The sequence below is a fragment of the Macaca fascicularis genome, chromosome 1, assembly GCF_037993035.2.
Source record: "Macaca fascicularis isolate 582-1 chromosome 1, T2T-MFA8v1.1".
Taxonomy (NCBI): domain Eukaryota; kingdom Metazoa; phylum Chordata; class Mammalia; order Primates; family Cercopithecidae; genus Macaca; species Macaca fascicularis.
This window is the reverse complement of record NC_088375.1, coordinates 28405940-28419164: the sequence shown is the minus strand read 5'-3', so window position 1 is coordinate 28419164 and position 13225 is coordinate 28405940. Positions and strand designations below refer to the sequence as shown.

Genomic DNA, 13225 nt, shown 5'->3' with positions numbered 1-13225 from the left:
TCCTCCTGCCTCAGTCTCCCAAAGTGCTGGGATTAAAAGTGTGAGCCACTGTGCCTGCCCCAAAATTATTTAAAAACTTTACCCAATTCACATGCAGATTATACCTTAGTCTAATTACAGACGCAGCTCACTGTGGATCATTTGGATAAAAATGTTACCGATCTTTATTATTAAATTCTGCTACTCTGGTCATGGTTGTTCTCTTTTCTCTCCCTTCTTCATTCTTCATGTGGAAGCTATGAGCCCCACTAGCTTATGGTCACCCCGTTATATACATTCACGCATCAAAGGAAACATGAAGCGTCTTGGTGCTCATGTGACTCAGTCAGGAATTTGAGGTTTTGCTTGAAAATGTGAAGCCTGAGCAGCCTTTAAAATTTTTTTTGGTGCGGGGGAGAATTTGGAACTTTTAATTTCCTTTTGGAATAACTCTGGCACGGTGCCCTAAAGTCTCTCCTCTGTCTCCTTCTAACTTTTCCTATAACCAACCCTGATGTTTCTATTATGATCTCTAAATCACAGTCTCCAACATTGTTCATTAATATTCTCTTTTTTCTTATTCCCAAGTATTATATAAAGCTAGTCTTGCTTTTGCAACCTTTCTTAGGATCCTTTCCTAGATTTTTAATATCTGTGTTTGTTTCCTTGTCTTAGTCACTTTGATTACACTTGAACTGCTCCTTAATGCTTTCAATTCTGGCCTGCTCCTCATCTTTAGGCTTGTTCTGTATCATCTCAATTTCCCATAAATCTACACAGATATATCCAATACTTGAAACCCATATCTTTCCTTTCTGCTACTAAACTGGCTCAGAATTTGGGCACAGCCAGGTGGAACAAATAAAGCCAGCCTCCTATTTTCTATGTTTAAAAAGTACTATGTTTATTGCTTTGGAAAAGTTAGCAGGGTTTAAAAATGAAACAAAACAAAACAAAATCCTTAAGGGGCCAGGCACAGATGGCTCATGCCTATAATCTCAGCACTTTGGGGGGCCGAGGCAGGAAGATCACTTGAACCCAGGAGTTCAAGACCAGCCTGAGCAACCTAGTGAGATCCCATCTCTACCAAAAATGTTAAAAAAAAAAAAATAGCTTTGGCATGGTGGTGTTTGCCTGTGGTCCCAGTTACTCAGGACGCTGAGGTGGGAAGATGGCTTGAGTCTTGGAGGTCAAGATTGCAGTGGGCCAATTGCACCACTGCACTCCCGCCTGGTGACAGAGTAAGACCCTGTCTCAAACAAAACAAAACAAACACCCTCAAAGAATAATCATCAGTGGATATTTGTCAACTTTTTCTTGGAGGCCTAGTTGCAGAAACTTCTTCCTTTGTTGGAGAATCTGGGACTATAGGCTTGTGGTGGAAGGGGCCCCAGAGGCCAGATACCTGGTGTCCCTGGTACCTAGCCTCTAAAGGAACAGCATGCCTGCAACATAAAATTAAAGCATCACCACAAAGAAGCAGGGACTGCTTAGCATCAGCTTGGGTGACTGTGATGGCAGAATTCAATGTCTCAGACCCTGACCAGGGGCTGTGGTGGCTTACTAACCTGGCTGAGCTACTAGAGACTCAGCTTGTCTTCTCAGACCTTGCCCTCTAGCCACCACATCAGTCTCAGAGCTACCAGGTACCCCTCCAGTCACTTCCTTTTGTCTTAAGTTAGGCAAACTCCCATTCTGTTGCTTGCAACCAAAAACAAAACAAAACAAAACACCTGAGTAACACGATTTACTTCTCCTGTTTCACTGTCATGGAAATAGTGTGACATAATGAAACAGGAGCAGTAAACTGTGTTACTCTTAACACTCTTAAGAGAGTAAACTGTGTTACTCTCTTAACTTCTCTCTTCACAGTGAGAAGAACATGGGATTAAATTCTCTCATTTATTTGCTGGCAAACTTAGGCAATTAAACGAACATCTCTGAGTCTCAGCTGCACATCTGAAACAAGGGAAAAATAATATCAAACTCACTGTGCTATTGAAGGAATTAAATGAAATTTTATGTGTAAGTCCTTAGTTGTTTTTAAAGTAAAACTTGATTCTGCCTTCCAATAATTTACAATTTAGTTGGGAAACTATGGCGTGCACACTTGTTGGTAATAGGTAACATAATGATGCTTAATAATATCTAATGCACTGTTATAAATAAATGTACTGTTATATTTATTAGTTCACTTAACTTTTGCAACAACCTAGTGAAGTAAGTATTATTAATCATGTTTTATAGATGAAGAAACTGAAACTTTTAGAGAGGGCAGTAAGTATTGAAAGCTCACACAGCTGGAATTCAAACACAGGCACTCTTACCCCAGAGCCTGTGATCCTAAACAGCTCACTCATGTGAATAGGTATTCCACACTTTGAGGATGGCATAGAAGAGCCAAAAAAGAGATGCAGGCAAGATATTTGGCTGAGTTCAGAGGACAGAAGAGCACTGTGTTTCAGAGAAGCAAGGGATATCTTTGTAGTAGGATGATGCATGGCCGGGCGTGGTGGCTCATGCCTGTAATCCCAGCACTTTGGGAGGCTGAGGCAGGTGGATCACAAGGTCAGGAGTTCAAGACCAACCTGGACAACATGATGAAACCACATCTCTATTAAAAATAAAAAAAAAAAAAATTGTAGGCGGGCATGGTGGCGGGTGCCTGTAATCCCAGCTACTCGTGAGGCTGAGACAGGAGAATGGCTTCAACCTGCGAGGCAGAGGTTGCAGTGAGCTGAGATAGTACCACTGTACTTCAGCCTGGGCAACAGAGTACGACTCCATCAAAAAAAAAAAAAAAAAAAAAAAAAAAAAAAAAAAGGACGAGGCACATTTTAAAGATGTCAGATTACATGGGTAGTGAAATACCAGACTATCTGACATTAATGTTGTCATGCTGTCGTAAGATTTTTCCTCTGTCAATTCCTTCCCACCTTCCATGGGAAGAAATATCTAATTCTTATTTGTTCGGAAAACTCAGCCAAACATTATCGCCTCCAGGAAGGTTTCTCTGACTTTCACTGACTGAGTCAGGCACGTCTTTTATGTGCATCCATAACTTATACGTCCTATACATAGGTCCTGTAAATATTGGCTTATTTGTCTATTTATAGTCATTGGTTTGTGGACCCTGTGGATGCAGAGGCATTGTGTGTCTTACTTACGACTCTATTCACAACATCTAACGTAGTACCTGGCACGTGGTGAGTGCTCAGTCAGCGTTTATTAAATGAATGTGAATGAGGGCCCCCAGCAGAGAAAACCACGGAGACAAATCTGGCTGAAGACAGAATGTTTGGAGTGAAAACATTTGCAATATTACCAATGTCGAAATATCCTGGCCCCTTTCAGAACTTGATTGCAAAACTATAGATGATCAAAGATGATCAAGATAATTAAATTAGAAGACAGGGTAGAGAAAACTTCTTGGGGGTTGTATAAAAGACATATGAAAATGAAATTATATGAATACATTCAGTATAAAAATTAAAAAAATACATCAGGGTGATAACAGCTAGTCATTTTGAATGGATAGTGGCCATTCTACGCTCAGTGCAAGTGTGTGTGTGTGTGTGCATGCGCATGGACATGTGTGCTTATGTGTACGTATATCTGTCAATGAAAGTTTGTGATTAATCATTTTGCAGACAGTCAGAATTCCGTGTGCACTGGTATTTTGTCCTAAGTTATCCTCCCAAAAGTCTCACACTCATAGAAATAATATTGGCTTTTTTTTTTTTTTTTTTGACATAACATTTTGATTATTCTGGCTCCAGCAAGTCTGGAGTTTGTTCTCTATCTGCATGCTTTTTGAGGAAAAAACTTTCTGGTCATGACAGACCAATATATGCACCTGAAAAATTTTTAAAATAATCTAAGTGTTAGAATACGTGCCAAAAATAAGGATCTAGAGGAAGAGTTATAGGAATTGAGACATGACAGGGCACAGGGAGCCAGAATTATTAGTGAAGGTTTCATGGGTAGGAGAATAGGAATCATGAGTGCCCTTGGGGAGCGATTTCACTGAGATGGAGAACAATTTGTTGAATGTTATGGAGTAGGTAGAGGAAGTGGGTGAGGGTCTCTGTTGAAAAGGATTGCAAATGGCAATAGATGCAAGAACAGAGACGGCATTTTGTTTCATAGAGAGCCTGGCAGGGTGCTGTTCTTAAGAATTTTTAAAATTAACATACAGTTAAACTGACTTTTTTTCATGTACAGTCCTATGAATTGATACATATAGAGGTTCATGTCACCACCATCACAATCAGGAAACAGAATCATTCTGTCGTTCCAGATGATTCCTTGAAATACCCCTTGGTAGTCGACTTCTTTTTTCTTCCCTACCCCCTGAAAACCATTGATCTGTTCATCACTATAGTTTTGTCTTTTCTAGAATATCATATTAATAGAATCATACAATATGTAAAAATTTGATACTAACCTCTTTCAATTAGTGTAAGGCCTTTGAAATTTATCCAATGAATATATCAGTAGTCCATTGCTGAGTAGTATAGCATTGCCTGGATATACCTCAGTTTGTTTATTTATTCTGCTGTTAAAGGACAATTGAGTTGTTTCCAGCTTTTTGGCAATTATGAATAGAGCTGCCACAAACTTTCATGTATAGGTTTTTACGTGAACATATGTTTTCATTTCTCTAAAGTAAATTCCTAGGAGTGGAATTGCTGGATCATATGGTAAGTATACATTTAACTTTATAATAACTGCTAAACTGTTTTGCAGAGTGGACGTACCATTTTGTATTCCCAGTGGCAATGTATGAGTTTCAGTTGCTCTGCATCCTTGCCTACATATAGAGTTATCTCATTTAATTTTAATTTGTATTTATCAAATGTCCAAGGATGTTGAACATTTTTTTCTTTTTTATTATTATACTTTAAGTTCTGGGATACATGTGCAGAACCTGCAGGTTTGTTACATAGGTATACACATGCCATGGTGGTTTGCTGCACCCATCAACCTGTCATTTACATTAGATATTTCTCCTAATGCTATCCTTCCCCCACCCCCCCCCCCACCCCTAACAGGCGTGTGATGTTCCCCTCCCTGTGTCCATGTGTTCTCATTGTTCAGGATGTTGAACATTTTTAATGTGTTTTTTGCCATCAATATATCCTCTTTGGTGAAGCATCTATTCCAACCTTTTGCCTGTTTTTAAATTGGGTTGTGTTCTGGTGGTTGAGTTTTGAGCGTTCTTTATATATTCTGGATTCAATTCCTTTGTCAAATATGTAATCTGCATATATTCTTTCCAGTCTGTAGTTTGTATTTACATTGTCTTAACAAATCTTTTGCAGAACAAATGTTTTAAGGTCAGATGAAGTCCAGTTTATCAATTTTTATATTTAATGGATCATGCATTTGGAATAATGTCTAAGAATTCTTTGCCTAATCCCAGTTTACAAAGATTTTCTTCTGTGTTTTCTTCTGAAGGCTTTATAATTTTACATTTTCCATTTAGATCTATGATCCAATTTGGGTTCATTTTTGTAACAGGTGTGAGATTAAAGTGTATTTTTGCATATTAATGGACAATTTCACTCTTTATTAAAAAGACTACTCTTTCCTTTATTGAATTACCATTGTACCTTTGTCAAACATCAATCGGTCAGAATTTGGTGGGTCCTCTTCTGTACTCTCTATTCTGTTTCATTAATCTATGAGTCTATCACTCTGCAAATGGGAGTATAGCCATATATTAAGTCTTAAACTGGGGCTAGTGTTATCCTCCAAATTTATAGCTCTTTTCACAAAATTATGTTAGCTATCCTAGATCCTTATGATTTTCATATAAATTTTAGAATAACTCTGTTCATTTCTACAAGAAAAATTATCTTGGGAATTTTATTGGAATTGCACTAAATCTCTTGATCAATGTGTGGAAAATTAAATGTTGTTTGTTTATGTTAATTGACCGTACCCTGTGACAGATCTATACCTCCAAATATTGTTTCCAATACAGAATTTTGTCTCCTGCCTGATTCAGGGATGCATTGGGCTGGGTTACTATTATAGCTGGTTCTTGAGAATGCAAATATCCAAGTAATTACTCACAGTAGACCATAAATACAGACCTAAAAGTTACAGGAGGATACACACCTATCTTATCTCTTTATGCTGTTAGAGACATCTGAGAAAGGTCTTAGGTTAGGTTTAACTCTCTAGATGGAACCACTGACTTTCCATACAAGACTGAATAACCCAAACTTTGAGAGACAGCACAAGGTCAGGCTATTGTGATGTCACATTCCTATGATTGAGAATTAGATTTTTACATTCAGGAGTAGTATACCTCCTATTAATCAATTGGGGAAGAACATTTCCTTGACCAGTAGATGTAGATTAGAGTGGCTATTCTTAGACTAAGAGGAAGAAACAAATTTCTTTTGCTTTGAAAAATTGTTTAAAACTTGTGAGGTATTCTCTAAATATATAGAAAGGCATTGTTTAACAGGTACCCCAAAGATTATTTAGTTATCTAGGGAATGTACTTTATTCGACTCACTACTTACTATGAACTCAAAGTTCCAGATTTAAGTGAAGCTATGTGTTGATAGATTTTTGTTTCATAGATATGGAGCTAACTTTATCTAACAGAAAATATAGTCCCAAAATCATGGTTTATTCTTCTGAAGGACATTACCAGCTTTGTATCTAATCAAGAAATTTTGTTCTAATATTCCTTCATTAAGTTGTCTATAAATTCCCAGCTTCTCAGATGCTCTTTGAACCTACTAAGTTACTAGTTAGATAAGGCTATCATAATAACATACCATAAACTGGGTGCTTTAAACAACTAAAATTTATTTTTCACAGTTTGGGAGCCTTGAAGTCCAAGATCAAGGTGTTGGCAGGGCTGGTTTTTCCTGATGCCTGTCTCCCCGACTTGCAGAGGGCTGCCTTCTGGCTGTGTCCATACGTCGTCTTCCCTCTGTGTGTGCACATCCATGGCATCCTTGTATGTCTACATTTCTTCTCCTTTTAAGGATACCAATTAGACTAATTAGGGCTCACCCTAAAGACCTCACTTTAACTTAATTACCTCTTATCTCCAAATACAGCTACATTCTGAGATACTACTGGGGGTAATGACTTCCATTTTTGAAGATCACAATTCAGTCCATAGCACCATGCCATCATCCTATTCCCTCATAATTAATGAACTGAATGCAATCTTAGACACATACTCATTTGTATAAGAGTGATCATTTTAATTTTTTTGAAAAGTATCTTTTAACACTCTTCAGTGTAGTTTTGGTGTGATATTTGACCTTATTTATGAAACACAAGAATGCCTTGAGAATTTCCAGTGTAGCAGTAGGGGGGCCAAGAGTGGGAGAAAACTAAGAATAACACTTTACAGTATAATTTTTCTCATGTATTATCCTTAAACCCATCTCCGCAGATCTTGCCAGTGTATGTTGATCAATAATAACAATGATTACACTGACTTTTGTGTTTTGTTCCTGACTGCTCTCATAGAGCCTCAGCATCATCTAAAATATCTCTTAGATGTTTTCTTTATTGGACCCAGATAATGTCACAAATGTCATTGTGAGCAAATCCTCTGCTGCCAGGCACAGCCCAGCAGGGCATCTTTGGTGTGCAGTCACATCCACCATGCATTGATGGTAATGCGGGACATTCAGGCCTCACCCAGACCAGTTACTCTTCTGAAAAATATTCTTCTGATGCCACTGGTGCTTCCTAGACCTTTGTCTCCAGTTCTCAAATGCCCTGAGTTTCTAAATCTGTGAAGTGGCCTGTGGCTAATTAAGGGAGATTCTTTTTTTGTGCCTTCCTCCATCAAAGGAATCCCAAAGCAGCTTTTTCTTGTGCCACAAAGCTCTACAAATAATTTAATGAATAGCTCTTTCAGTCTTTATGCTCTACTTAGGATTTGATCTTAATTTCAGTGGAAACTAAGTTGGAAGACAATTTCTGTCTTCCATGATTAACACCAAATTCTATTTTTAATTTTTACTTTTATCCAAAAATTAAGTTTTTATTAGTTGGTCAAATTTATTACCACTGGCTCCTTCTTTTCTGAGCATGAATTTTCTTCCTAAAGACTTCTTATTCCCCTGAAAAGACATATGTTCAGGTTATCTCATCGTTTCTCCAGACATACCAGAAGATTCCAAAGCACCTGTGCAAATAGGTTTCTGGTAGAACCCTCCCATCAACTTGCCAATCGTTTTGGACTACCATTTGGATTTGAGTTAAGATATCCTCTAACCCAATACAAATTTATATAACATAATGCCTGAAGGAAAATATGAATACTGTCAAATCTATAGGCAAGAAGACTAAGGCTCAAACCCATTAAGCAACTTGCCCAAGGGATTCCTAGACCTAGGATTTAAATCCAGATCGTGTGACTTAAAATACCATTTTTCTTTTCAACAAACCATAAACAAAAGGCTAGAAATCATCCTAGGAGATCGCCTGCCAATCTGTCTACCAGTTCCAGTGGAACCAGCCAATCATTCAAGATTCTGCAACTGACTATGGTAAAAGCAGAGCAGGATCTGAATATAAGTCTGCTTGACCACAGCATCAATAAAAATGGTGTGCAAGGAAATTAAGGGCAGAGGTATTGTAGCCACGAAGAACCCTATTTGAATTCTACTTCTGCCACTTGGACATCTTTCTTAAACTCTTTAAGCCTCAGTTTCCCATGTACAAAATCGAGGTAATAATAACTACACCGTATTATTCTTAAGTGTCAGTATAGTTTTTAGCCTTGGCCCTAAAGAGTAATAGTTCCTCACTAAACGACAATTGTTTTTATGAGTAACAAATAATAAATTGTTAATTTATTATTTTATTTAAACATATTAGGTATAATATTAAGTATATATTTGAGTATAGTAGGTAAATTGCATTCAATATATCTTCTTTTTATGAACAAAAACATTTAATGGGTAATAAGTTTCCACAGTTTAAATGGTCTCCAACATTTGCAATTAGACCAATTTTGAAACGGCACTCAGGATAGCACCAAATTGGACTGCCAAGCAGGGCTCAGGAAATGAAATGTAAAGAAGAGAGTTTCCTCAAAGAAATGAACTAAAAGCTTGGTAGGATTTATGCTATTCAGAGTATACTGAAAATGGAAGATGATTAAATTTCAGCCCTCTTTACTCTAAAGAAATATATAAAGCAAAAAATTAATTTAAGACACATTTTCCTTTCAAAAAACTTTAAAATGTTCATAATTATCATTTTCACTCTGTTTATTGCTGGGAAGTAAAATAAAACCATCAGTCTTGTTCTCTGCAATCAGTTGCTTATTCTCTTTTGGTAAAAGCTATAAGTGAAAGTTTTCCTGAAGGCAGACTTTCTTTTTCTTTCCTATTTTTGGAAAGAAAACAACAGATGAAGAAACAAAATACCATTTTCCTAATATCATATTTAGAGACCATTATCATTATAGAGAGATCATGTTGAAGAAACAACCTGAAAAAAATGTGTCAGATGCTTAGTCCATGTTGAGTAATATGGTGAATTTAGATTAATGTAATATAGAATATTAATTGCCTATTTAACACAGGACTGAAACACATACAACAATAATAAGCAAAGCAGTTTCATAATTCAACACTGAAGGTGATACACAAAAATGACAGAATGATGGCATCAGATCTACATGAAGCTGACTTGAAAAGACAGAACAGTTCCTTGAGTATGGTAAAACACACCCATGATATTATGTTTCCAAAGATGTAAATTCAAAGGGAAAAGTCTGTTAAAATTATAGAAAGAAGTCTGAGAGGGAACAATTGGTTGCATGGGCTTACAGACCAGCCAACAATGTTAAATTGATAACAGGTGCATTTCTAATAGCAACAGCTTATCTCATAAATTTCTGTATTCTCAGTGTAAGTGCTATGTTTGGTTCTGTGTTGATGTTTGTTCCAGACACTTTAGAAGGCTCAAGCAGCCTTTATATCTAGATAGATAGATAGATAGATAGATAGATAGATAGATAGATAGATAGATAGATAGGCTAGTTTAGATACATAGATAACAGATAAGCCCAAAGCACTAACAGAGCATATACAAATAAAGAATAAACCAGCGATCAATGAATGCTACCAAGGGCCATTGTTATACAGAAAAACTGAGGGGAAGAGGATTTTCACTGAAGCTTTCTCTGAGCAGTTGATAGATATTTCAGCTGAGACCTGAATGGCAGAAGAAGCCAGTCAAGAAAGGATGTGGGCAAGCATCACAACTAGAGGGAACAGCTAATGCAAAGGCCCTAACAGGAAACAATTTTAGTGTGGTAGTGGAACAGAAAGAAGGGCAATGTGGATTTGAATGCAGTGAGCAAGAAACAAGGTGAAATGGAGTTGGAGATTTAGAAGGGGGCTATATCATATAGGTGCTTCTACACTGAAGTAAAAATTATTCTAAATGTGATGGGATGGCATTGGACATTGGGCAATGCCCAGATATTACTGGCATTTTTAAAAGATTACTCTGGCTGATGTGTGTAGAATAAATTATAGATGGATAAAAGAAAGGTAATTTCGGCCGGGCGCGGTGGCTCACACCTGTGGCTCACACCTGTAATCCCAGCACTTTGGGAGGTCGAGGTGGGCGGATCACGAGGTCAGGAGATTGAGACCATCCTGGCTAACACAGTGAAACCCCGTTTCTACTGAAAAATACAAAAAACTAGCCGGGCGAGGTGGCGGGCGCCTGTAGTCCCAGCTGCTCGGGAGGCTGAGGCAGGAGAATGGCGGGAACCCGGGAGGCAGAGCTTGCAGTGAGCAGAGATCGCGCCACTGCACTCCAGCCTGGGCGACAGAGCGAGACTCCGTTTAAAAAAAAAAAAAGAAAAGAAAGGTAATTTCAGTAGGCAAAGGGAAAGTTAATGATAATTTGAAGAAGAATGATGATTTGTTAGACAAATATAGTAGTTGACACTTATTGGCACTCAGATATACAAAGTAAAGGGGAGAAAGGATTAAAGATAATAAAAGAATGTGGAACCTGGGTGACAGACACCTGATTCTGTGACAGTGTGAAGGCTAGAGTCATGAAACTTAGAAGAGGTGGGTACCATCAGGGATGAAGGTAAATTCTGCTTGGGACATATTAAGGCAGAAATAATGATGAAATATATAGTCCCATGAGTCTGTGAATGATTTAAGACTGAAACTAATGAAAACTAAGAAAAATCTGGAAATGGCCATTTATAAATCATTCTAACGAATATGATGGCAAAATCAGATGAGTGAAAAAGCATATAGGGGAGAGAGGAGAAAATGAGATCACCTTAAGAACCATTTCCTAAATAATGTTAATTTTCACTTAAACCTACAGCCTAATTTCTCTCATAGGTGAGGGTTGCAGCTGTGTAAGTGAGAGGTGCCAAGATAAGTGACCTTGAAAACATGACCTGTCGTTTGTTGCCTTGTCACTCCTTTACCATAGTCTGAGACAACAGGATCACATCACTACCCAGTTTACGTCAAATGTCATGTGTCTGATGCCCACCCTCAACCCATGAAATGTTGAGTTCTTTAATTTGTATTTCATTTGTCTTTAAATGCTCTGAATTTCTAGCCTGGGGACTTGCATATATTAACAAAAAAATAAATGTTTGTTGTCTTAAAGAGACATAGTCTATTTAAAACTTGTTTACTCATCTCTATATTACTAGTATATCTCTTTCCTTACATTACACCATAAAACTATATGTCTCCTATTCCTTAGCTTCCCCAAAGCCCTTGTCACTCTTGGTATAGGTACTTCCCACTCTGGGTACTGTTGTAAACCTAGGCTGTCTTTAATGTGGTTTGCATGGCTGCAGAGAAGCCATATGAGATTGTTATAGAAATGCTCAATAGTTGGGCCTAGATAATACAAAGAAGGAATTAAAGGTCTGTCCTCCTAAAGATCCCAAGAGAAGGTAAGAAAAATATCATTCTAGGCCAGGAAATACTGGTCACCCAAGATTATTACACACAAGAAATCAAGAAAACAACCAAGATGCTACAAACACAGGAGTGGATTCAAAATTTGAGTGACTCTAAGGGCTTGATCTTAGAACCTTTGAAACTACCACTAGAAACAAATAAATCCAAGAAATACTAGAAACCTGTCTACTGTTACTTAGAAGTGCCACCTGACAAACAGATGTAAACATAAGGTACTAACAAGAGGCCCCCATCATTCCCATGAAATTCAGAGATCCAGGTACTGAACGAAAGTGACCACAAAAATATTGCCCCAAAGCACAAGCAACCAAAGGCCTTATGCTATTCTTCCCTTATCCCTTCTTTCTACTCACCTACATTCATTCCTGACTCGTGTCTCCCTTGAGGACCTTGAGGCAGAGAAGAGACTATGCTTCCCTTTTTACTGATGTGGCCTCAGTCAGAGGGGATGTTGTGCAGTTACTTTACTTCTTCTAAACATCAAAATGCCAAGGGATTCATACAAAAATCAGGCCAACCATGAACTCAGGTTTTGTAGTCAGATAACTGCCAACAGATGGTGCCTTAGACACCACAATCCTACCCTATTTTAAAACTTCACTTAGCTGGTATTTGGCTTAACTTTCTCTATTTCTCCATTTCAGGAGCAGTTTCTCTCCCAAGTAAAACAAATAACACTGTCAGAAGGTTTATCCTAATTATTAACTTGAATTTATTGCTCTAAAAGCACTAAGTCTTTCTCCTTCACAGATACTGGAAAGTTTAAAATTTTCATGCATTATTACCCACATCACTCCTGAATGAAGATTCAATTAGGCAGTCTCTAATCTCTCATTATTTTCTCAACCCAACTCTCAATCCTCAAAATCACTCCTGTCTTTTCTACACATTCTTCATCAGTCACCAGCATCACTGTTGTATTGAGGACCACAGCCCCAACATGGAAGGTCCTCATTCTTTCCCTAAAACTCAGTAATGGCCTTACTAATATCTCATATGTTGACTTAACTTTCCATCTAATGTAATCTACAAATGGTTTTCATAACGCAAGTTTCTTGCTGGATATCAAGATAAAAGGAAGTATGTTATCCTGCGTTGTTTTAGAGAATAAGCTTCTGATAAAACCACTTACCTTCATTTTTAATTCTGCTGTGTTCATTTCGTCAGAGGGGTCACACCTATTTGTATCTATAGCTTTGAAATATTCCTAAAGCTCTTCACTGAGCAACCCAACTGATACACTTGGGTTTGGATCTTTAACTCCA

The 13225-nt window shown here is 37.7% G+C and overlaps 1 long non-coding RNA gene across 1 annotated transcript; it reads right to left on the bottom strand.

Annotated features, from left to right (window-relative positions):
• Positions 1-6790: 6790 nt before the first annotated feature.
• On the bottom strand, positions 6791-12401 carry LOC135968519 (uncharacterized). The gene is made up of 2 exons (XR_010583375.1): positions 12314-12401; positions 6791-6984 (listed from the first exon to the last, which is right to left on the bottom strand). It is a non-coding gene; the product is annotated as an uncharacterized lncRNA (long non-coding RNA).
• Positions 12402-13225: the final 824 nt, after the last annotated feature.